Genomic DNA, 26,487 nt, shown 5'->3' on the forward strand with positions numbered 1-26,487 from the left:
ATAAATACCTTGCTTTAGTATTATGAATTAGGAAGAAGACATAGCAGCCATATCTTAAATGTTACACAATCTTCAAGTAGTGTTTTTATGGGATTTGCCAAATTCCTTTTACTTGCCTGGAGATCTATGCAGGGAAACTACTGAAAACCATAATTCTGGAAGCACTTGAAACCCATATTCCTCCCTGATACTTTTCACTGCAGCTCCCAGGATGTAACGTAATAATGAAGGTGTTCAGTAAATTATGTGCTAATGTCACAGCTCAGAAGAAATAAAATGAATGTAGGGAACCCCTGCCTGAGTTTTCCTTCTCAATCCAGCTATCTTCACCTCACTGTATATTTAAGTGCAGATCCAATTAAAAGTTAATATATCATTAAAATTATTTGTAATAAGTATATTCAACTCCATGTGAGCATGATATGCTCATGATCAAGTCCAGACTATAATGGGGATCCTTCACAATGAAGAAAATGATTATTCATAACAACCACCTTTCTGGTGATGTTCACTCCTTACATAAATGTGATCTAAATATTTGATCTTTTAAAGAATTTTAACATTTACGGGGACTTGCTGCTGAATAATTTTTTTCTTGGATGGTATCTGTCATTAAAAGGAGTATTCCTTTAAAAGAGTTCGACTGTGTTTTTTCAAGAGAAGAAAATAAGCCTTCTACAGAATTAATGAAGCTGGCTTTTTAGCCTAGGGTAAAAAGCTGGCTAATGAAGTAATTCATAGTGACAGCTCATGATCTGAATTATATGAATTATTGCTTATTAATGGGATTAATTGCTTCTCATGCTATAATACAAAATTTATGCACTTGTCTAAAATCTAGGTCTATAATCTGAAACAGAAAGAGGGAAGAAAAGCTGTATTAATTACATGTCATGCCAATATCTCTGAATGTACATACTACAATAGAGACTGAATGTAGGTAATTCTATTAAGAAATGACATAAAATGAAAACTATAAAATGTGGTTAAGAAAGTTCTTAATGGTAAGTTCTACTCAGCTGAGGCAGTATATCAGATTGCATTGCTTTGCTAAGGGCTTCCATTATCTTTATGCTCTCTTTCAATATATAATAAAAAGATAATTTATTTCTTTATACATACCATAATTCTATACTAAGAATATAAAGTGCGCCTGAGGAATAGCTAGAAAAACAAAAACATTCAAGTTCACAGAAGAACAGGATCAAATTAAAATCATACACAACATAGACATTTTAATTTCTTAAACATGAGGTTCTCTTTGTGTTGTTGTTATAATTTGCATGGCACGTGTGCACCCAGGACTTCGCCTGGAACTAGAAGCCTGACTGCACTGTGCCTTAACCAGATACAGCAAGAAAATGGGCACTTATGCCCAGAATTTCTTATGGGATGAAATGGAGAGGAGGAGTGAGGAAAGTAAAAGATCTGAATTTTGATCATTCAGAAATGCCATGTCAGCTGATTCTGTTTTACTTGATTGTGTGTATCAAAGATATTTATATACATAATATATTTATATTCATATAGTCTTACTTGCCATGGCACCTGGGAGCCATGTTTAAAGATATTTGAGAACCTGATCCTAAACCAGATCAAATCCACGTCTCCCAGTTACTAGGAAAGTCACAACTAGCTAAAATTGCCCAGCCCTTAGGCAAAAAACTGGAAAAATCTCTTCAGACTGAAGAAGCAACCAACCCTAGCTCTCCCATGTCCTTCTTTGGTGCTCTTAGCACTTTGGTTCGTAGAGAAGATTCCTACAAACCAAGGCAGTGCTCCAAAACAGAGTATTTTTTCTTTTTCTAAAGGAAACTGTACAACAGTGGCTGTCTTGTGATCCTGATATGGGAATATCAGGAATATCTAGATCACTGAGACCTTTCTTCCACTTTCCCAGAGCTGCCAGGACTCTGGTAGTTTCTCTCTCTGTATTATGTAATTCTGCTCATGCCCTGCTGTTTGGAGACCACATCAGCAGTACCAATGGCAACGATATTTTTCTATATATGATCCTGAGGCTTTCTTAATGAAAACAACCTTTGGGCTTGTACCACTACAATCCAGCTTCAAAATGAATCTCCTGGGGATCACAATTTTCTTATTTTCTTTTACTGCTTCTTCCAATCCCTGTGACTGTGAAGGCAATGGGTAGTCCTAGCCACAGACATCCCAGAGAGAGCAGCGGCAATTGCCTTATAGCTTCCCTGGCACACAGCTTAGGTGAGAATAGATCAGTTCTGTCATTAATATTTACAAGAGAGTTATTTTGGTTGGTTTTTTTTTGTCTTCATTTTTGTTTTTTTTTTGATTGCCAGTATTGAAGACTCATTTTGTTTAGCACTGTAGAAATAAATGAAATGAGATTTCAATTTCCAAAGTATTTTTTGCGTAATTACGAAAGACATGAAAAATCCAAGCACAAACTATAATGTACAAGAGCTACACTTGTGATTAAAGGGGGAATTTTTTACTCTGCATTTTATATTTACTATGTACATTGCATGTCCCATAAGAAGGTGGCAAATGGGAAGAACAGATATGACTGTTTAACAGGATTAGCAAAAGTAAAGTGTTTGAAGGTAAAAGTGGTGGGAAGTTTGGAAAGAAATTGAGTGCATCTTGGTAAGATTGAAGAGCAGAAACAATGAACCTAGCTACAAATAATGGCAAAGGAAAAAATATTTTACCTCCTTGGGTAGGTGATTTTCTGTGTAGATAAATAAAACAACCCCCTTTTTTTTTTTTTTTTTTTACTTATTCTTCTGTCTTATTCTTTAGGAATATTCTAATACCTGCTTGGAAATATTTCTACAGCACGTGCTGGGAGCCTCTCTGCAGAGCACCCTTTCTGTAGCCCAGGAGCCGCAGTCCTTCTTAAAAGCAGTGGACATTGCTAGAGTATGACTTCACTACTTCATTTTTCAGATTTAAATATATCAGTAGAGTTTTGTAAGTATTTTATTTCTTCTTAAAATTTTGGAAATATTATTTATAGGTTAAAGAAATTATTTTTTGATGTTGAAGTTAGGGAGGAGTTTTGATTTTTTTTTCTGATGCATCAAAACACTATCTTTTCCTTCCTTTTTTATTCTTAAAATACTTGGGCAACTGAAAAGGTAATAAGAGCACAGAGCTATATTTATAGATATATTTAAAATATTATAGGTATCTGCTGTTTATTTTATATATATCTATTACATATTTTATATATCTACTAGAAATATATATCTATTAGATACATAAGTTGTTTCTAGATTTTCTGTTCAGGTTCTTGTGCCTGTTCCCGAATGCCCATTTGCCTGCGTAGCTGGTTGGCAAAGTCCATGAAAGGGCACTCTTTAACCCTTCATTTAGTTTCATCTCTGTCAGCTACTTGCTGCTTTTTCAGATCCTTACTGCTATTTCGGTTGTGTGTGGGACTAGGAGACACACCACCGGTGCCAACGCATTTCCTCAACCGCCAGCAGCTGGCAGCGAGAAGGGATTGCGCTAACTGAGGTGCCTTACCAAGGCACAGAGCTTGGCTCCAGGGCTCCGCAGCTTTGCTCTATAGCTTACGGGTGACCAAATATTTCTTGGAAGTACCTTGTGAGCACAGTCAAGAAATCAGCGTGGGGGTGGGTGGGTAGAAAAGTGTTATAGTCCTTGGTTGTAGTTAATAATATTAATTGACTCTTCATCAAAGACGTTTAGTTCATATTTCACATTCTACTTTCAATTCTTATTTTTCTTGCTTCCCTGTTGCTGGGTCTTAAGCACTAGAAGAAAATATACTCTTGGGATTAGGTATATTTTATATATCTACCTGCCTTTAAAAATCATACTATCAGATATAATAACAGGCTTCATACAGTTAAACAAGTACATTTCAGAATAATAACTAACATTTTTTCAGTTTCGTTAGTCAAAAATAATTATTTTCAAAGCTTAGGCCACTGTGAAAATCCTCAGTTGACTGCAGCTACTAGTATTTCCATGGAATAGTTCTATTGCTAACACAATTTTCATTGTCTGGGCAGAGATGACTGCATGAAACACCACTGTGACACACTGCAGGCTGTGAACTGTTTGGGTATGAATGGAGTAAATACAGGTAAATTTAATAAACAGCCTTCTTCCAGCAAACTGGCTTAGATTCCTATGAATTCTTTTTTTTTATGGACTAAAGCAATCTTGTTCAACCTTCTTGGCCCTATAAACTGCACCCCAAAAATCTTCACTGGGCAGTCATCCATCCAAATACAACGTATTGGCAAATTGTGCTGAAGGGAAATCTTGGGAATGGCTCACAGAGAAGAAAAGTGCTTCTGAGAGTGTCCAGTGTCCACTGAGAAACAACACTGAACTGGGCCTGAAACTTCCAGGACAAACCACTGGTGTTGCCACAGACTTGTGCATCCCATGGGAGGTCTTTGTTACCCATCATCTCCATGTCAATGCAGCCCCTCTTCCACATGTGACACAGGATCTGCCTTCATGCCTAATGTTTTCCAGCCACTTTGAACTTGAATTTAGAAATTAAGGACTTTTTCCTTAAAGAGCAATTGCAAAAATAAATTTGGAATAATCCCACATTCTCATCATTCTGGCTTGGGTACACAAGAAACCTTTCAAAACAGTCTTCCAATTATCTTTCAGTTAATGGGTCAAATCCCTCAATCAGAAAAAGTGAGAGGAAATCCCAGCATAAGATAAAGACATGCACATTCCCACCAGCTGAATATCCAAGCACCTTCATGTGAACATCAGGTAGGTGGCAGACACCCAACTTCCACCTGCCCCTTTCACATATTCTAGTGGCTGCACATGGAAAAGTTTCCACTTTTTTTGGGAGAAGCTTCCAGAATGTTGTACTGAAAATTTGATTCACCTTGAAGAGAAACTAGAAAACATAACGTCAACACAGCTTCCTTTAAGTACAAGACATCAGGCTGAGTTACTTAGTTTGGTAGAACAATATGTAACAATGCCATTATTAAAGTTTCATAAAAATGTGTTCCTTTAAACACAGGCTTATATCTGGCTTCCAGAGAGCAATTATAATAACTATAATGTGACTCTTGTGGTAAAAAGTGACATGCACAATGCAGTGAGGCTTTTGAATTTTTAAATCAGTAAGAGCAGCAACTGAGAATATACTTCAAATTTCACCATCAAGGCATTCAGAGATGTATGCTGGGAGCAACTTAAACTCTAGTTCATGTTTCACTTGGAGGTTTGAATTTTCTACTGGTTCCTAAGCCTTAGTCCACTACTGCAAAGAAGCTGCTTCAGGCTTAAAATATGGCAATTGTTCACAGGCTCTGTAATTTTCCTTAGCTTGCTTTATGTTACTGTGGAAAAAGTTACCCCACGGTAAAATATAATCCTTCATTAAGCAGTAATCTAATATAATTTTCTTTTTAAGATGTTGATTACTGAGCAAGGAGAAAAAAACCACCCCTCTATGAAGAAACTAAGTGAATTTTCTTTACCCCATACGTTTTCTGTGTTTTGTTAAAATGGATGCTAAACTCATAAGGTAATGTGACTAAAAAATACTAAAGAATGAAGGTGGACCCCCCCCAAAAACATTCTCTTCTGTGGTATCAAAAAAAAAAAAAAAGACTGAAATTTTTGTTCAGTCTAACAGGAAGCATAAAACCATGACTCTTGCCAACAATTCAGCAACACAGATGAAATTTCAGGTATGAGGTAAATGAAAATTGAAAAATAAAGCTGTGTGAACTAAGTCCAAGGACCAAAGGAACACATGGAAAAAGCCCCCTAGATATTCAACAAAATTATTCAAAGAGTAAAAGAAGCAATATTTGTCACATACCTTGATTATTATAAACTATTCAGCAGAATTTTTTTCAAAGAATTCTGAAAACAAATACATCAGCTTTGCAAACATATTTCTCTTGTTTGTAGGCCAGTGGATAGCTTCATAACTTTGGATTTGGCCAGTGTATTTACAATGGTCTCCAAGTTTTTAATTTGTTTTTTTGGGGCATGTAGTTGGGGATTCAAGGAAAACTACTGTATTCATGGAGAAAATCCAGTTATAAGGATATTATGGCAAAAACTACAAGTGCAACTTTAGGAAGTAGGGTATTGGTGCCTTAAGAGATCTGCGTTCAATTTCTTGTTATGTGGCAATTGACAGAATGGGAGTGGTTAAGGCATATAGGGTGACTTTTAAATAATATTTTAAATAAATAGGTTGTCCAAAGCTCGCTGACAGCCAACGTTTGGGCATGCAAAAGTTACAACTCATATCAGGTTTATGTGAGTTGGGAAAGTCAATGGCTAAGTCTCAAGTGTAAGTGATAGCTGGGAGTTAAATAATGTGGTTGGGTTCTGAACGCACTGGCTAGCTTTGCCTTCAGAGCTCTCCCCAACACCTCCCCAGGGCTTAGTACCAGCACCTTGCTTTGGGACTTCGGGGCACCTGAAAGTGCACATGGTGAGTTTGTGACATCACAGTGTTGTGTTGGAAATCCAAACGTTCCAGGTGGATGTGTCAATTCTGCTACATCTTCTGATGGAAAGCAAGCTATTTCGTGGTAGGAACCTGCCTGAGAACTTGCTCTTCCACTTTGGCTCCCCAGCCTGTAAAGCCATCCAGGAACAAAACCACTCCAGGCCAGCACCTTGAGTGCTCTTGAGTAGCAAAGACTTTTGGAGGTGGTATTTTTTTTGTCCATTGCTTGGTTACCTGTTTCCCCAAAACACCTATAAATGTATGGGCTGATGGGCTTGTGTCATAGATCATAGGAACCAGCAGCACCTCTTTGACCCCTGGCCAGCTTTTGGGAAGCCCCCTGATGAGCCAGCTCTGTGGCTTAATCTCTCTGAGGTCACCTGACAGCCCAGAAAAATGCTTTGTAGTTTTCAATACACTGTAGAGTAGGAAACTCAAAAATGGAAACACTTCATTCACAAGAAAAGCTCCTCTCTAGTCATTGCTGAGCATAATAAGGTCTTTTAATAGCTTTTCTGCTTGTAGTGCAAAACAATTGAATTTTCTTAAAAAACTCCAGCTTCCATCAAATTAAAAAAATTAAAATAATGAACCTTTGGAAAATGTTACTCTTCACTTCTGTCTCATAACTTTATCCGTAAGTATTTTACTTGCTTGCCTTTCCAGTGAGGCAAATTCTCTCTCTCTTCCCCACTCCACTCCACCCCACCCCCTGCCCCCCCAGATATATTAAAAAAAATAATTAAATAGTGGAGTCTTTGAAAGCAAAATAAATATCTTCTAGGCCTTAATGGGAACTATGTTTGTTTTAATTATTTTAAAATAAGAGCATTATTTTTTGGCAAAATGATGCTTAACCAGCTCCTCATGGTGCAAAGAAAAAAATTAGCTGCTCTGACTAGCAATCAAGTAGGCTTTCAGCTTCCAGCGAGTAGGTATCAGCACAACACCTACCTCATGTGTTTTACCTATGCCTACACACAGCCTCCTGCTCTTCCAAGAGACACGCAACCATGGTGTAAATAGAATTTCAATGACTGGGACCTCCTGCTTCAGGCAACATTGTGATAACTTGTTTTTTTTTCCCCAAAGCTCTATCAGGACTTTTAGAGTATTGACAGCAGAGTTGAAGTGGCCAAGTTTCTTATCTGCCATCTGCAGCATTTTTTCTATAGCATGATGAAATTTAACAAGTAATTTCATGTGGGGGATTATACCTGGCAGGTATATGCTGCAAGCGGCATTTTGTTTGTGTACCTATAGTGCAGGGTTTTGGGGAGATATTCACAAGAGGGTCTGGATAACCACAGTATTAGTGTCACAATCTTCCTTGGCAAAAATTCCAGCTCTGTCAATGATCTTCTACCAAAGTGTGCTAAAAATTCATGACCACGGGTTGTTGCACTGAAAGATACAAGAGATTAAGGAAGTTGGTTTTATGCTCAGAGGCAAATTTTGGTCAAAATTGCCTGAATATTTCCAGCATCTTTTCCAGAAAGTTGAAACCTACAATCCACATCACAATCTGCATGCGCTTGGGATGGACTGCTACCCTCCCACTGCCACACAACAGAATAATTCTTTTTCGTTGTGCAGGGAAGGAAAAGGCACAGAAAGCATGACATAAGTCTACAACCAGTGCTAAGTACAGGTTAAAGGCACAAAATCAATCTATTTCTCTGATCCTCAAAATACCTGGTTGGGAGTTTCAGCATTCAGTCTGTTGATACCTGAGTTCATAGTAATAGTTCCAGAGTGGTACCTGTAGCAAAGGAAATAGCTAAGAAAAATCATCCTTGCCTTGTTAGGGTCTCAGAAAAAAAGGACTACACAGGGAAAGCTATTCAGGCTACAGTTCTGCTTATTTAAGAATTTGATTTCAACTAATCTGGTTGCAGGGCACCTGGCAGGTATCAGCTTGGTCCCATTCATTCCAGCTGCCCTGAGCCTTCCTTTCAGCAGGTGCCTTTTGAGGCTGCAAATTGGCCTGAATTAATTTGAGCAGGAAGTTCATGCTGAGGGAAGAGCTGCTTCTCTCCAAGTTCTTTAAAAAAAGCTGTCACTGTCCCCTAATAAAGTGGATTTTTTTTGAGCTGATAAAATGAATAATCACCAGCAGGATGTCATTCCTGTTCTTTCAGCCCCTGGCCAAGACAGGGAATCAATACAAATGCAATTCATAAGGTAGCATTATATGAGTTGTTTTTTTTTTGTTTTTTTTTTTTTTTTTTTTTTTTTTGTTTGTTTTTTTGTTTTTTTGTTTTTTTTTCCCCAAATAAATTAACTGTGTTTTAAAATCCATGATCTTCCATGAAAATTTTCATATTTGTAACTTCCAACAACATAGGCCGGTAAAACCACATTTCTTTTGATCAGAGAACGTATATTTGGTTTGAATTATTCAGTGCCCTACTTGTGCTGGGATGCTCTGTAGAATCTATGAAGCATGAGATGTTTTTTTGCATCTAGGAATATCCTCTGTCTTATAGCGCTGTATATCATGCTCAAAGAGTTGGATATTTTTTTGTCATAATCAGTATTCTGTGCTGGTTTTGTAGATACCCTCTTATGGAGAAGCACCATTCTTTTCACACTTAAATTTTCATTCAACTATTAAAATGTCATGAACACTTGGGCTGGCAAACTGACAATTATTTTTAAATCTGGAGGGAAAATAGTCTGTTTCTATACAACTGAGGAATATATGCCAAATAGTTTTTCTGAGGTTCAATAATTTCCCTGTCTTTGTTTTTCTGTCTGATGTATTTCTGGTTTTGCCAGCCCTCTGTTTGGATAAATTACTTCCAGAACATATGTGGTACCAGGGGTGCTTGTAGCTGGGCTGTGGATAAGGAAAAAGCACAACCCGTCTGACCCCTGTAGGTTACATGGTAAATCTGTCCTGCTATGCAATGAAGAAGTGATCTGACTGATTTTCCTTGGGAATTGTTTTGACCTCAGTTCTTTTGCCAAACCCTTCATTCCTGTGCAAAATGTGGATGTGGTTTTGCTCACACTGAGGGCAGTGAGGTGAGGGATAACATGGCAGAATTTTCCAAGAAGGTCCAAAACCTGGACCATCTTGAAACCCTCATGGGCCTGTTCTGAGTTTTATTGGGAAAAAACACAGCAGAAACACCAAATTTTAGAACAAATTTGTAAAGAACATGACATGGGGCAGCAGGAGAAACCTCACTGGAGAATGTCCTTCCCCAGCAACTCCTTTATTTGCTGATAACTCTGAGAAGCAAACCCAGCGCAGCCCCTGGAGCGGTGACCATGAGGATCATTACATCCTTCTTAAGTATCTTGACACCTCATCACTTGGTCCTGTTCTGCAGTCCTCTTGTGTTTAATATTTATTACTCATCAGAAGAGGACAATGTTGTGGGAGGCCTGGGACTCTGCAGTGTATATAACCTTTGCTGAATGAGGAGGCACCTGCTGCCTGCATCAAATAAATTTGATTATCTGTGCCAGAACATCTTTCTGTACTGATGATGTGGTAAATTTATACCAATTATTAAATACTAGACCATTAATACTGATTGCTTTGTTAGTGAAATATTTTTACATTACATTTTTAGAAATGCATGGTTTTCAAATGCAGAATGATTTAGTATGCCTTAGGGCTATGATTTCTATTTAGCATAATTTGAGTGATTTTATAGTTCAAAAACATTAGATGCATGTGTCAATCTAAACATAATATGACTAATACACCTTAATATTTCTGTGGTGCATGGTTCTGTGTCACAGCACTCTCTGAACTATCAAGCTGTAACAAGGTCTTTTACCATCTCATATCAGCATACTCTTCATACAGTCCTTCTGCTGCCTTCTCCTCATTTCACCTCATCCAGTAGCCCAGTCTCTCTTCCTCAACTCCTCTCTCTTCATTGGCTCTCAGCCCCTTAACAGAACCAGCCACAGCTGCACCTTATCTACATCGGCCAACCCACCGCCCCTGAAGCCAGCCCACAGCTGTATATTATCAATGCTAATTAACCCAGCTTCATTCCACTACAATTCCGTACAAATTTTGGCAGACTGAAAATTAAGTTTGCCTATTTGGTGCATCAGGCAAACTCAGTTTAGTATACAGACATGCATCATTTTAGCTCCACTGAAATCAGACTTGCTAATTTATACTCACACAGGAGAAAGTTTCAGGAAATGTTGATGACAATGAAAGCCAGCTTATTGTCAGTATTTGCATAGTGTTTGGAAAGTTATATGCTCACTAAATTCCTTTTAATGTGATTTCCTTTTAAAGACGTGAGAAATAAAATCAGTCTTGGAAAACTGCTGTCTTCTCATCCCTACGTGATCAAACATGCTGGTGACAATAGCCCCCATGTGTCCCCAGGATACAGAAGGGAGACAAGCAGTGCCCCATGTTAAAGAGTTGAGAAGATAAAACAGGAACACAGATATGTTTCACCCAGAATCACACAGAGGGTCAGCAGCAAAAATGGAGTCTGAAGTCAGTCTCTTAGCTGCCAGCTCAATACCTTAGGTCAAGGTCCTTCTGAGTCAGTAATGACTTAAAATATTGCCAAGCTGAAGAAATATCTCACAAATATTACAGGGGTGCTACCCCAAGAGGCTTTCTGAGGCCATGGTGGAAGACCTGTGCTGAAGCAGGATAGAGTTATAGAGTAAGACGGATGGATACACATACTGTGGTGCTCCAAAATGCCCGTCCCTTTCCTGCAGTAACGGTCAGCTCTAGGCTTTTCAGTTGTTCTGCTGTCCTGACACTGCACTTGAGAAAGCGTACAGATATACTCAGTATTGTCTAATGAGAACTATAGAGGGACCAAGTAGATTCACTTGGAACACTTGGGATGCCGCTGATGGTTGTTGCAATGGAGTGTATCATTCACATTGTGGGCAGAGACTGAGGATCGCAGGGGGAGACCTGTTCTGCTTCCTCCCATTTTCATAGGAACTGCATGTGTAAAACTCTAACCAGGGTGGAAGCCTCAGACGTTAAAGTTCTCTGATGTGCACACATTCTGAGACATTAAAAATAGCTCTTAATGATTAAACACACAGATAGCTTTCTATCACTTCAGTGTGTTTTTAGTCAACACACAGATTTAGATGGGTTGTTCACTTCTCAAATTTCTCCACTGATGTTATCCCCAAACACTTCGTTCTCACTCAGCCAACACTACCACTGACAGCAATGCCAGGTAGGGCTGCAGGGCAAGGACCAATAGCTAAGATCTTAGTACAAGACAAATTCATTAGACAAACTAAATAATTTAGGCACATTTGAAAAACAAATGAATGTAGAGGTGTTCCCTTATGATTATTGCTCCCATAGATTTTTCTTTCAGAGGAAAAACATAAATTAATAAAGGCCAGAATATCTTTAATGGCAAAATTAACAGTTGCCCTGTGGCTATTAAGCCATGCACTCATTGTAAACTATATTGATTTTTCCATTGGATAAAATTCTCTGGTTAAATTGTTATTTGCAGGTATAATCCAGACTGGCTATGTTGGTCATTATCATTATAAAATGTGGTCAGAAAGTTTTCCATTGAAGCTCCGACCACATGTTTTCAGAAAGACCCCTTAAAACATCAGGGAGAGCCAGATGCAATCTACAAGTGCAATTGTCACTGCTCTTGTGAAGGTGATGGTGCTATTGATTAATGGAATGGGTTACAGGCTTTTTATAAGATTATACAAATACTGTGAATCATCCTACATGTATTCACAACAAAACTAATGGCCTGACTTTTCAAAGCTTATTGTGCCTCTGGATGCCACCATTACCACCGATTTCTGTAGAAAGACTCTAAAAGGTACTTTAGAGACTGTTTACTGAGAACATTTCAAACCTTCACAGTTTAGGATACCTTTATGATGGGCAGGGCAGATGAACTTAAGGGATTTTCAGAGCACTGAGAGACCATTGCAGAGGTTGGTAGCAGCTACCAAATTTCTATCAAAGATCAGTATGAACGAAACTTGTAGATATTTGTGGCCTTCAGTCAGTGGGTTTCCTCTATGTTTCATTAACAAGGAATAATCTTGCCTTAGCAAGACTTGACCAGAAATGATTTTTTGCCACATCACATGACCATGCTCACTTTCCAGCTAGATAAGTCTGGCTTGTTGTGCAGTGAATCTTATTCAAAGCTCTCTGCACATCTGTTCAGCTAAGGGGTATAACCACAGCCTGGGAATCTCAACATTTCCCTGGTCATCCTGAGGCTTCCGTCTCCTTTGCAAGATGAGGAACATGATTGTAGCATTCCTATAAAAGAGACTCTTCCCTGACCATCGGATGAAATATTTTATCTTGGAACTACTTTCTTTGCCTCATACACTGTGAGAATCTACTGCATTTGCAAATTAAATGCTTGACCCAGTGAACATTCACATGAGTAGTTTCACAGAGTTCAGCCAAAATCCTTTTACATGTTCATAAAGGGTTTGACCTTCTGTAAGAGGAGAGCTTCAGTCTTGGCAGTCTGTTGCTTTATTTAGGAGGAAATGGTCAGTTAAGACTGATGTTTGTTCTGCTTATCTATGGCCTTGATTTCTCTTGAAAGAGTTATATGAAGGAACATATATTTCTAGAAATCTAAAGGTCATGTATGGATGGCTAGAAAACTGTTCATAGGACATGAGAAAATGAAAGAGAAACAGAAAAATGTGGATGCAAAAAGTCCATATTTGTTCCATAACCAGCCAATACTTCCGATGTTGTACAGGCGCAAGTTTTCTTATGCTGTTTTGATTTAAAACATTATGATTTATAATGATTGCTCTGAAGTGAGCCTAAAATATTGGGTTGAACACCTTTGCCTTTTATGTGTCACCATCTGCTACCAGCCATCAAGAAACTGACACACAGTTTGTATTTCACTCATCCTGTTTCAACAACAGACGAAATCATGTCTAAAGCTTTCTCCCAGTTTGATATTCTCAGAGTGTGTGAGGCCTTCAGACCCTTTTCTTCATTGCTGAAGCAGGAAACAAATCAAAGTCCAGAGCTGTGGGAAAGAATCTGGCCCTAACTGGACTCTGTGCATGTGCAATAAGCTGTTTCCTGAAACAGTATTTTTCCTGTGAGTATTTCACTGCATACCTAACGTTACAACACAGTGGAAGTACGTGGTACCCTTTGGGCACAGGGTAGTACCCTGTGGGACCCAAGACACATCCCACAAAGCAGTCATTTATTCTCTTGCACAGAAACACCAGAAGATGCTAAAGGTACCATTAATTGTATTACACTAAAGTAAAGCCTAGAGCTTTTGGCAGCCATGCAGTAACGGAGGTGGCGTGTTCTGTTTGTAAGTTATATTTTCATATGAATCACATGAAGGAGGGCAGAATGCATCATCAAGTCTTCAGAGAAATTCAGACCCTTCACTAGGAATATGGAGCTCATTTTCTGTTGATCTCTGAGACTCAGTACTGCTTTTCTTCCGCCTCTTTCTTGGTCTTTGCAGGGCTGAGAACCTTCAGGACAGGACTGAGCATTTCAGCTTTTCTGGGGGCAAGCTCCCAGCAGTTTCTATCTCAAGCCACTTCTCACCTTTCAAGAATATAGCCTAGCATTGCCTAAATTCCAGTTATTCCTGCTTAGAAGCAAAGCAATGTTGGGTGGCTTGGCTTGGGGCCATGGCACAGAATGAAACAGCAACTAGTGTCTCTACACAAGCTATTCTCTGAAACCATGCTCCAAAGACCATGCACACAAGACAACCATGAAGACCAAGCGTAGTGGCAGAAGAATCCTTCCTTGTGGCTCCAGTCCCTGCTTTCTTATTGCCTTCTTGGATCATTCAGTCATGCAATCAGATTTTTAAAAGTATTTAAGTATCTCCCATTTGAGATACAGTCATAGAATGGTTTGGTTTGGAAGGGACCTTCAAGATCACCTAGTTCCAACCCCCCTGCCATGGGCAAGGACACCTTCTGCTAGACCAGGTTGCTCGAAGCTCTGTCCAACTTGGCCTTGAACACTTCCAGGGATGGAGCATCCACAGCTTCTCTGGGCAACCTGTGCCAGTGCCTCACCACTCCCACAGTGAAGAATGTCTTCCTTATAGCTAACCTAAACCTACCCTCTTTCAGTTTAAAGCCGTTCCCCCTTGTCCTATCACTACATGCCCTTGTAAAAAGTCTTTCTCCAGCTTTCTTGTAGGCCCCCTTTAGGTTCCTTAATCCAAGAGTTGTTGGGAAGGTATATACATGATATTTTGGGAGGCATGCAAATTCTACAGTAATTGAAGTCCTACATGTACTGAAGAGGAAGAGGTACAATGACTTTTAATGCTCTTACAGATCTTGCCTACCAGGACAATAAATAAGAATTAATATATAAAGGAAGTCAATAAGAGCTGTTTAAGAGTTTGCTGAACAGAGATGTCTTTTTTGATAAATTCTTCATGTCAAATGCTGACAAGCTTAAAAAAGGAGAGTCATGTAATTGTGATAACCTGTTCAGGTTACACTGCCCTCAGGGAAACTGCTACTAATGACTGAATTAATTAACAAGAAATTATTTTATGTGCTACAGAATTTAAACCAGCTCCCTTCCCCAATTTCCCTGTCTTCTTATTTTTACACCAGTGTGAACAAAGAAGCCTTTTGCCAATGCTTTTTTAACCTGTTACTCTCGCTAAGCATTTACATGTAACACCATGGAATGCAGGGTTGTGTGTATTACAGCTGGGAGCAATGTCTCCTTGTATCAGGGGCTCTGCAATCATTGTGTAGAAAAGTGTAAAACAAGTACCTTCAGAATCCATGATAGCAGTTTTAGGCATTATAACCACTTCTTTCTAAGCTTGTCTACAAGATTTGTGCTGTGGCACTGTGGAAACAGATAGGAGATAAATTCAGTAATGCAACTTCCCATTTAACTTCATACTTTTAGAACACTTTGGAAATGTGATCACTGGTGCATAATTTGTATCAGGATTTTTTTTTTTGTTTTTCCCTTAAGTATCTTCTGGGTACACCTCTTGAGCAGATGAATGTCATGGGGGGCAAGTTTTTCCTGTAATCCTTATTCCATTGGGATTATATGATTATCTTTTCCTGCTAAAATTGTTTTATCTTCACAACTATTTATGGGTGTGTGCTGCTATTACCTAAACTATAAAAATGGACTGTGCAAAAGTACTAGCTCATTTATGTGTAAGATATTGCTGTTTTGTTGGAAAGGGCTTGAGTTGAATAAGCATCCCTGTTTTTAACCGGATTATGTGACAGATGAGGTAGATATAGATAAGGTCTCACAATGCATCTTCAGTCTCTCTTTAACAAACAGAAAGACAGCTCCTTTTCAGCTCACAATTGCAGGCATATTTTGTTCTATTTGAAAGAATGCAAGAAATATTTTCTTGATTTTTATCTGCTTTTAATTAAGCTTCTTCAACAAAGAAAGCATTTGTTACATTTTTCAAGCAAAACAATAAAAAAAAATACTCTTCATTCAGATACAGACTTGCCTCCAGTGGGAACAGCTAAAATAATGTGCTTTTTAGTCATCTGCCTCTGATTATGGTAACACTAAATGTGTTTGCAGTTACGAGATTTTGCATAAAAGAAATTATTAAGTTTTGTTTGCCAATTCTATAGTTCAGGTGATATATTTTAGCTTTCTTCCTCAAAGCTATGTTGTGACATCACAGTATTGCCTCTGTGTTTGTATACAGAGGGCTATGTGTAGATACACACCTATGCAGTCACCATGGCTCTGAATTTATTATCTGGCCCACATATGAGGACAAATCCCTAACGTTAACCCTACTTGCTACCACCTCACCTGTCCGAAGGCTGATTTGGATCTGAGGAACATTAATTGCACATTTGCTTTTCAACCATCGCAGCTTTTTCCGCAGTTCCCGGCTCAGAGGTATGCATGCTCCTGTTGTGGACTCAGGGCTACCAATCTCATCAATCGATTCTTTGTAACATAGGAAAAAATCAACATCCCTCATAGGAAAATGCCAAAAATGCCACATTAGCTATTAGAAAGCAGAAAACAGAGAAAATCTTAAAGTAAAACCTTGCACACACCCCACCCCCCCTGAAATCAATAGTGAGCTAGAATTTCAGCCAAGGTTTCTATAGTTGCATTTCTTTTGGAAGCAGGACATTGGATTAAAGTATATTTACAGAATTTATACTTTAGTAAGATATTTTCCCCTTCCTGTCTATGAATGCAGGTGTTTCTATTACTAGAAGGTTAATGGTACAAGTTCATAAATTGCTACACAGGTGAATTCTCTGAGAACACTCAAAATCTGCGATCTACTATCTTGAGAGAATTTAGTGTTCTGGTATTGAAAGAATACTTCTGGGAAAGATAAAATCTCATACATAAAATTCCTTCTTCAGTCTTTCAGACGGGTTGGATTGTGTTTTCAAATCCAGAATTTTTTGGGGTTTGGTAGGCTTGGGTGTTTATCTGCCTAGACTGAGTATATCACTTTCATGGAAAAAAATATATTTTGGTTGAAGAAGAAGCATTCCACTTCTGGATTAATGTGTAAAAACATGCTTTTTAAAGCTGCAGGAGTTTTGTAACTTTAACGTTATTTGTGTATTGTTGTTTATATGTACAGTTTATACATATTATTCTAATGTAAAAAAAACCCGCTTTTAAAAGGTAGAGTATCTTAGGTCTTAATGTATTTAGTCTAGAATGAAAGATTTGTTGTTACAATGCAAATCTGAATTTTAAATTGTGAATTTTAAACAGCTACAAAAATCTGGGTGAACTCTGAGGCACCAGCTTTGCAACCAAATGATGACACTGTGCATCAGCTGAACCCTTGTAAAAATGCCTGTACACACATTAAGCAAGTGCAAGACAAAGGACATTGTCATCTATCTGTTTTCAGTGGTTTAAAAAATTATTGCTCTCCACTGCTAATTTCTACCCTTCAGCTGGAAATTACTATCCCTTAACCGTGATCTGGTATTTCAATGCAAAGTAAAACTAGTTAGCTTATACCATAAAATTTGGTTTATTTGAATTTAAATATTCTACTAGAAGAAGACTGTTTTTTTCTGGTATTGATTTAATGAGAGCAGTTTAAGGCCAAGGCTAAAAAGGAGACTAAATTATTGTAGAGTAATTCCCCCTAGGCTTTTGAACACACTGTGATCTGGACTAAAACTCACTTATTCTGGGCTAGAGCATTTATACATGCACACCAGAGAGCTTTCCTGGGACAATCTATTCCACTCGAGTTACTCCAGTTAATTACTTTGTACTGATGAGTCTTGAAAGTCGGTTCTGCCTTTAGCATTGAAACATTCTCAGAAACACTATGAATTTTCCTGAAACAACTTTACCATGAAACAGCACATTAGAAGAAACAGTCGGGATAGTGAAGAACTACTTTGTGTTTTGAAAACCTTCCTTCTCTTGGCTGTTGTCATAATATGTGCAGTGCCAGACTGTCCCACAGCCAACCCCAGAAGTATGCTGATTTGCAGCAGAGAAGGATTTGATCCCATGTTTGCCGTTACAGATGTTTGTCCAAAAAAGGCCCCCATGCTGCTCACAGTGACGTACGTGCTTCTTACCCATAAGCAATGCTATTGAACTCATGGGATCTTGCCTGAGTGAAATGCATATGTAATTTTGCTGATCTGGGGCCAAAGCATGCAAATACTAATTGAGCATTGCCCTGTACACAATTTACAGTTTGTAGATGCAAAGGGACGTATGTTCTGGTGTCTTACTGGACCATATGCTGCATCCCTCTCTGATGCTTCTCCCATATTGCTGGGGAGTCTCTTTAAATTAATTTTGGGCAGCAGCAATATTAGCAAAACAACAGCTTGATCCAATATGAGTGTGTTTCTTTGCTCATACGGCTTCTGGCTGTGAGCCTCAAGAGTTAATCTAAATTGGCAAAAACGAGTATGTCCCACTAAAGGCAGCTCATGGCATTAAACAATTATGCAAGAATTTTTCCTTGGGATGATGACATTGCTCTTAATATTTGACCTTCCCAGTTTCAACTGCTCAATACCTCTTACTGTATGCAGAAATTGCCAAAATCCCACCTAATGAGCTGAAAAATGATGCATGACAGGTCTGATGGCTAGCTGCAGCTAGAAGAGGAAAGACTGCTACAGAACAAAAATTCCCAATCTCGCTCTTATTTCTTTATTTTTTTCCCCTGTTATATGGAGTGTTTAAATACAATTTGAAGGCACAGATAATTAAACATTTCATTCAAAGCAAACTGAAGACAGGCAAAGTTTTGTTGTTTTTAATGTCTTTTTGGCTCAAATCTGCTGTATGTTCACAAAGTTATTGGGTACTCATAGGTTTTCAGTTTTTTTCTTTCTGGGAAAGCTGTTTTGGTCTTATTCCAATGGGTACTGTTTCATTTCCCTTTATTCCCGGGAGATTTACACCCAGTTAACTCTTTTGACTTCAAGGAGAGTGAATGGTTCCTGAATCAAAACTGGAGTAAGACTATTCTTTAGAATAAAAGGCTCATGAGTGCAGCCCAGTGTGCCATTGAGTCAACGTATAAGAATCACAGTGTGTTTCTAAACAATGTCATTGGCTCTTTCATATCCTGCATTATTTACGTTTCAACTTAAAAAGGAATGACTAAAACAGCTATATTTACTCTAGAGGTGGAAAACAGTTTTCAGCAGCTCCAGTCCTGTTTCAGTCAGACAAAACTCATGCCCTACCTTTGATAGGAAAGAGTAGAGGTAAATAAGCGTAGCTTCAAATATTCATTGATTTTTCTATGCAGTCCCATAGCCTCATGTTGCAGAGACCTTGGCATCTCTCACTTCAAATAGCACCGTTCTGAAATAATATGTTGCCAAAGGAATGAAATTGAAGAGTCTTCTGAAGCTGTTTCTATAATGTACCCTCCTATTGTAACCAGTGATTTTGTGTAGGAACATGACTCTGCAAAGTTTCTGTGTCTTCTAAGGGACCTGGATAATCAGTGTCTGATTAGGTTTAGCAAATTAACGGTATGCATGTAGACCTGGGAAAGAGACTTAGTTTCTCTATTCTTCATCATTTGTGTTCTAAAATGAGTTTAATATGACTTCCCCCCCCACCCCCCCACCCGCCCTCTCCTCCCAATTTCCTACTTACTTGATATATGATATTTTGAGAGGTTTTTTTGTACATTGTCATGTTCTTATGGACACACACACACACAGATACTATAACTTCTACTGTCACTGTATGGTAAATTTTTATTAGCTTAATGGGATTTTTATAAAGGAATGAAAGTACTGTGTGTGTCTTTGAGGCAAGGGTAGACATATGATGTTTTATCCTACAACATCTGAAGTCAAAGACTTGGCCAAACAGGACCACAGAGTATGTCATCTTCAGCAGTCCAAGTACAGTGTGCTATCAAAAGGATCTATCTGTCCCCTTTCCTGTCAGGTCAGCAGTTTTGAAGGGACCTAATTAAATTTCTGCATTATCTCTTTCAAAAGGAATTTCAAAATCTCTTTTCAAAAGGAGATTCCAGATGAATCAGGAAGAGTTGGTCTTGATCCTGACTTTTGAAACAGAAATATTTTCAAGTATGCAGAACAAAAATGTCCAGACTTACAAGACTGATGTTTTTTTAGTACTGTTAAGCTGCATCCAAATAGGCTTTGGATTCCTACACAAGAAATAAAATGTTTTAAAATGATATACTGGTTGAGTCAAATTTAGAGATGAGATTAAATCTCTTCATGACTTCGTGATCTTTTAGGTTTTCTTACAGAATGTATGATTGAGATTTAAAATCTCTGAACTGGCATGACATATGTAGGGAGGGGCTGAGAAGGTTTCAAAGTATTTTGAATAATATCTTTGATAATTTGAATAAATACATCTGAATTTAAGTAGGCTACTTCAAGTTGCTGAAGTTAAAGATGAGAAAGGCTTAAAATTCAAGCACTGATATCCAGCCAAAGGCAAAACATGTTTAAATCCACATGCAAACCAATATTTAGATGTCTTTAAAACCTTATAGCTCAGTACACGTAAGTAAAAAGTCTGAGTTATTTATGGGCCAGTTTATGCTAGATGAGCATAGGATATGAGCCTCACACAAATTTTTTGGTAGATCTTTCAGTTTCTATTACTCTACTTTCACTGTAGGTAAATCATAAAATAGAGCCATTTGGAAAAACACCTGGGTATTTCATGTGGAGTTTTCAGAATGGAGCTGATGGCTGTACTAGCAAACAGCACAGAGAGCACCACAAAGTGTTGTTCCAATGCAGATGAAAAGGGCTCTAAAATCAGAGATGTATGTTGTGCAGTGTTCATGCACACATACACACGCATGCACACACAAGTGCACATGTACAAGCTTACACTAAATTTTTACTGGTTTGGGAGGGAAATCTGCTTTCAAATTGATGGAGAGGTCATGCCTAATGAGAAACATTTATCACATGTACAGTTACAATTGCTTTATTCTTTTTGCTTTTCATTTGAAATTGTGTAAATCACAGGAAAATAAGTATCTCATATCCAGAATGCCCATCTCTTTGTTCTTTTTTATTTGATTGCAGTCAGATGAAAAGCACTGCTTTGAAATAGAGGCAATGGCCAGAGGCCCATTGATTGCCTGTAAACAGAAACAAAAAAGGGGCACTGGTAACATTTAGAATGGTTTATCAGTGATCAAAGCACAGGAGGTGCTGTCTAGACAGCCTAGGTGTGGACTAGCAAATGGCTTTCATTAAGGGTCCTCTACTCTGGTGCCATTGTTTCAGCTCTGCTCTTCTTCAGGCCAATCTGTGATTGATTTCCAGAGAGGTGCCCAAGTGCCTGTGGCAATGGGATAAAGCTTACAGGACTTTGCTTGTTCTGACAAGGCAGAGTAGCTGCCTATCACATTAGCGCAAAATGACACTTCCATTTTCTTCCACAGTGCTTTGAAACAAATACTTTCAGCTATAACAATTGCTCTTTGCAGCTTGAGCTCTGGAGTCAACTTCTTGTGTTCCAGACAGTAAAAGCTTGGGAAACAATTTCTGAAGTATCCTATAGCTAAAAAGGATCATATTCTGACCTCTCTGACAGCACTGTATTTTCCTCTTCTTACATAGTCACAGCTTTTGCTTTATGGACATATTTTAAAGTTGCTGAAGATGTTTTTTAGGATTGGGGAGAACAGCTTCTTTTTTTCCTATACAAATCTCTGTACGCATCCCACATGTGCTGTGTCTGTCTCTAAGGATACTTGGCACTCATGAACTGGTGTACTAAATCATGGGAGTCAAATTATTCAAATGGTTTTGCTATAACCCCTGATGTGAAAATGCCGGACTAAGTTAACTTAAAAAAAAGCCCTCACGTTCAGCTGGTGCAAATTACCAAATTACTGTAAACTACCAAATTACTAATGCACAAGAGCTGCAGATGTGGTCCATATTGTCTCAGCCTCTCCACTTTGTGCTTGCTTTGTTTCATAGGTGACCCAATTCCACTGCTTACCTGCAGCTGTCCCTAGATAAACCCACAGGGCAGAGATATGAGGCAATCCTGTCTGTGTTGATGTCTTCGATCTTATTTCCTCAGGATCGTTTCTTTATCTTGCAGATCCCACAAGTTCCATTGAGGTTGTGGACCTCTCGATAGTGACTATAAGGCAAGTCTCAGAAAGTTCTTGTTACTGCTAATAAAAGAAATATACAGACCTCTAAGGCAGAAATCCCCAGTGCTCCATCCCCAGTGCTGAGACGTCAGAAGACCTTGTGACCTCTAACCCAGAAATGGTGGTCCAGTGTGCTTGGCTAGGGAACCTGGAGCAGGATCACCCCCTCCAAGGCCTTCACAGGCTCCTTAGGTTACTTGGAAGAAGTCAGTAAATACTGAGCTTTGGAAAGCCAAAATGCAGAGGCAGGCAGTGAAATTACTTGGGCAGCTGCTGAATGAATAAAACATCTTGTTTTGTTTCCTGTTTTATTCTTTTTTAGTGTTATGGAGCTATTAATGTGACTATTGCCATACAACAAAAGTCTTTGTGAGGCTACATGTACTACTGCTATTAAGATCACTATTAACACCCTCCAGACTAGTGATAATAGAAGGCATTTACTTTACAGATAAAATTTTGACCAGTGCTTTGGCTTCAAGTGCAAAAGCCATTCTCTCAGACTTCTTGAGGGGGATCCTGAAAAACAGACTGGTGGCAGCAGAAGTCAGAGAGGACCGTGAAGACAAATGGACTGTAGCTTGAGTAAGATGCAAAAGGGCTTCAACAGCTCCAGATTCTGGCTCAGCCAAGCCAAGAACTGTTTTCAGGATGGTGATTTTCCTAAGGGCTCTCTGTCTATGCAGTATTAAGGGAAGAGCGACGCAGTGTTAAAGGCATCTGCACAGCCTGTGTGCCATGTGTGTGCCTGTCATGTAGCTCCTGAAAAGCTAAGCTATAAACCAAAAGACTCATACCATCAGCCCTGGGAACAGGGGATTTTAAGTCCCAGGCTCATAGCTAACCCAGGCTAGGTGTAGAGCCGGTGTCCACATGTCACCTCTCAGGACAGCAGACTGACCACAAGCTCAGGTGAGGCTGCACTTTCCTTGGACTCCAGAGGCTTTGAGGACTCATTGGATTCAGTAGATATAGTCATATTATGTCATTCAAATCAGTGCAGTTCAACTAAAGGAAATCAACCAATGATTTTTTTCCCCCTAAAATTTCATGTTATTTTTTAATTTGCATTTCTTATTACAAAAGGCAGAGGCAAAGTTGAAGAGGAAAATCTTTTGCAAATATCTGAGTTCTGCTCATCATTTTCACGATGGCTTGTGTTTGCTCACACCAAATGTGTGGGTCATTTGCACTTGGGATATAAATGTATACACCCAAACCGAGTGTTTACAAACCTCAAACTGCTGGGAAGTTTTGCACAGACTTATGTTACTGAAATTTCTTGATATATTATTGCTACTGTCTCTCTGGTAAATGTTTAATATTATGACTAGCATTGTTGAAGGCTGAGGGTAAATAAAAGGTTAAACCAAAAGTTTTGCAATCCTAACAAAATGGCTGAACTGAGAAGACTGTTAAAGTTTCTAACAATGCATTCCTCTCCTCACTCCCACTCATTCTGTTTTAACCCATTTGATTTCCAGTCCACTGCAGATATGGATTCACTTCTGGTTGAGAACTAATCAAAGAAGACTCTTTAGATGATGGTTGAAAAAGCAAGGGTTGAAGACTGTGGGGCATAGAAAAATTAGTAAAATGTTTATACAAGTCTGAGTCTGGGTCAATGATGCAGAGGAAGGAAAACTCATGCTGAAGCAAGTCTACACATCCTTTTCCTTAAATTTAGTGATCAGAAATGGTCATTTCTTTGGTCTGATTTATTGGTTTCCTCAGCACTTTGGTGATGAAGTGAGTGTAAGCTGAACTGGGAAACTCTTCAAATAATTTTGAGTAATTATCTGCTGTTTACTGGAAGATCTTTCCCAAATAAATTCGTCAGAATTCACACATTCACCTATTAGTTTTACGCATCATTTCCTCACCATCATAAAAGAAATGGTGGTGATACCACAGAAGCAGTCAGTGAATTAATTTGTAACAGACTTTCACTGGCCCAGTGGAAAAGTGTAAAGATAGCTTTCTTAGAAAAGATCTTTCTAGCTTTCTTAGAAAATGTTTCTAACTTTCTTAAAAGTTATCTTTACACTCCAGTTTTTGAAAAAAAATGTTGATGTAAATATCGCTTCTTACTGAGAGAAGACAAGTGCTTTTCCAAGGAATTATTCTTTTGAATCATAAAATTATGTGAATAGTAAAACTGTATGAATGCCCCCTAAAAAGGCACGTTTGTAACATTTTGGTTACAGTTACCGTTCCCTACCACCAGTGTTGTGCCTTCTCTAGATTTAGACTGAATGTTTCTAAGTGTTCCTGTGCTCAAGTCAACTTTGCCACAACTTAGACAGATCTCATGAAAGTCAAAGCTTCGTACTTACTACAGTAGATTATGCCTGTCTATACGGACCTTTCCAAACATTTCAGATACAGCCTTTTAGCAAACACATCCTAATGAAATGCTGTAGCCCTTATCCAGTCAAATTCTCTGTGACAGCAGTTTGCCAGGCATTTGCTTGGAAATGTCCAACTATGTTTTGCAACAGCAGACTGCGTGCCTGCAACTGAGGTTTTGCCAGTGGTGTGAGTTCTGAGAGCAGAGCTCTTCATGCCATTGCCAAGAGCTGTCTTTCCATCATATCTGGTGGGGTTTTCCGCTGACTTTGGGCAGGTCTCTGACAGCATTCAATTAGCCCCTTCCTACTTCGATGAGCAGTGTGGTGGCTACCGCATTAACAGACCTGCCCTATTTCTGAGCTGTGTCTTATTTGGATCAATCTTTACCTCTTTCCTTCTCTCATTACCTCTTTTCCTTTGCTTCTTTTGACCAGAAAAAATATTGAGATACTCCACCACCCGCTCTGGATTACTCAAAATATACTCCCCTCCTTCCCTCTGTCTGACCTGTTCAGGCTGAACTGCCTCATATTGTGTGTAGCCCCTAAACAAATTTGAAACTTAAATAACCTCGATAAACCTCATACCTTGTTCTGGCATCTGGGTTTCTTGGGAGCCCTGTAATGAGATGTTCAGGGTCTCAGCTGCTGTGAGATTCTTTTTGCTGCCTGCATCTCTTGCATCTCTCCCAGTCAGCTGGGAAGGGATGATTTAATCATTTAACAAATGCTAAGTGAACAGGTGTGTCATTTTTTCACTTCTGTGCTCACTTTTCAGTGCCACTATTCAAAGGGCAGTTCCTGGCCCCAAGATATTACTTACTTTTTAATACAAAGTAGCATTTCCAAATGTATGTTTTTCCTGGGTATCGCCTCTGCTTTCTGACTGTCTGGAATTTTTCTTTTAGAAAAACAATGTCACATTGAATCAGAAAGGTCTATTTGAAGTAGTCTCCAGCCTCACCCAGTTCCTCTTTCTCTTGGCTTCTTTCTCAGAAAGTAAATCTTTCCTTCTTATATGAGATGTATTTCTTTATCTCTCTGTGGAGTGCAACTTTCCTTTATAGGTTTAACAAAACAATGTCAATCTCATTCTTTGCATTCCAGAACTTTGGATTAGTTGCTTTAACAGTGATTAATTGTGCTAAATTCTACCAAATATTGATCTTCATATAAAAAAGTCAAATGTTCTACAATGTGGACCAATGAAAAAGTCGTAATATCAGAAATCTTATTAAAAAACCCAACCTCAAATATAAATCTATGGCTATTAATGACAAAAATAATACACTATATATTTTAAAACACCAGTTATTCACTGCTTGTTGATATAATAAAGCTTTATTCCAACCACCTTTTCTGTAAAATAAGTGACAGCTATTGAGAAACAAAGTAGCCTTACTCTGATATAAGCCAGATCCTTCAGTGATGTAAATGGAGACAATTAACATTAGCTAGGGATCTGATTCTTTCTTATTAGTTAGGATTCATTTAAATTCACCTGGAAAATTCTTTAATAACCCTTTCTTCCTAACAAAGAAGCATGCGGTAGAATTCTAATGGCTACATTATGTTAACAAAACACAATGTGATTATAGTGATGATGGGAATTTGGCTGTACTGCTTGAATAACATCTGGTTTAAAATAAATATGCAAATTTCTTCATATATGTGTTAATCTGTCAAGTCCAAAGGATGCCAGAGTTTAGTGAGACCAAACACTAAGGAGTAATAATCAAATACAAGTGGTTGGCAGCAACTTAGGGTTACATCATATAGATTTAGTCATTCACATTCACCTTGAATGCTGTTGAAAAAGGCACTGTAGGCTATACGCTTTGCGCTGGCTGTATATACCAGCACATCACTAACAGAGACCTTGATGATCATTCTGATGTCATTTAAACCAGGTTAATCTTTGTGTAATGTAGTTGGTGAAAGTCAGTGCAATGTAACCAAAGCCAAGACAGCTATACTGATTAATCTTGTCTCGCATACAGAAGACTGATTGACTTCA

This window comes from Falco punctatus (assembly GCF_963210335.1).
Source record: "Falco punctatus genome assembly, chromosome: 1".
Taxonomy (NCBI): Eukaryota; Metazoa; Chordata; class Aves; order Falconiformes; family Falconidae; genus Falco; species Falco punctatus.